This window comes from Egretta garzetta, unplaced genomic scaffold (assembly GCF_000687185.1).
Source record: "Egretta garzetta isolate BGI_Z169 unplaced genomic scaffold, ASM68718v1 scaffold1335, whole genome shotgun sequence".
Classification (NCBI taxonomy): Eukaryota; Metazoa; Chordata; class Aves; order Pelecaniformes; family Ardeidae; genus Egretta; species Egretta garzetta.
The window spans coordinates 20,853-21,520 of record NW_009259627.1 but is presented as its reverse complement, the minus strand read 5'-3'; the positions used below and the strand labels follow the sequence as shown (position 1 = coordinate 21,520).

General features: G+C 63.9%; 1 protein-coding gene across 1 annotated transcript in view; it reads left to right on the top strand.

Moving 5' to 3' along the window:
* The window catches only part of LOC104125981, a gene marked incomplete at its 3' end in the record, with an annotated part of 21,828 nt that overhangs the window by 486 nt on the left and 20,674 nt on the right, over nt 1-668 (top strand). The window lies entirely within an intron of this gene.

Here is a 668-nt window from a genome sequence, read left to right as displayed (position 1 = left end):
CGCTCCTCCCCGCGCCCCGGCGGTGCCCAGGGAACAAACCCAGCCCTGCCGCGGTGCCGGGAGCAGCAGCGCCTTGCGGGCCGGGATTCCCAGGGCTCCCGGTGGGCGGCGAGCGGCAAGCCCTGAAGGTCTCGCCTCAGCACCGACTGTTTGTGGCCCCAGCCTGCCATCCCCACGGAATTCCCCTTGTTTAGCCACAGGGGCTCCCACACTGCCCAGCAAAGAGCATCGGGCGCCCAGTGCCGACGCAGAAGCGCGGTTTCTCATGCACAAGACGTGGAAGTAAAACAATGACCGTGTCCCTGTGCCGCTTCCCTGTTAGACACGTTCTTCCCCAAACTGTCGTGCGGAGATGAAGCCCTTACAGGACCGACTGATATTTCCTTCTTCATCAAAACCTCTTTGTGCCCGTCGCTCACAGGCCGTGGGGGAGGCTCCAGTGGTTTTGCAGGCAAGGGGGGAGCGTGGTGTCCGTCGGGGCACCGGGGGCCGCAGGACATGCTCAAGAGCAAGGGGAAACGGACGAAGAGCGGAGTTTTTTAACTAAATTCACCCGTTTCAACCACCTTGCGTCACGATGCTCGCGCTGAGTGTTGCCTTCCCCGCTGCAGTACTGGAGCCTCCGAGCCCCCTGCCCGGCCGGGTGCGGATCTGCCACGCGCCGTGGC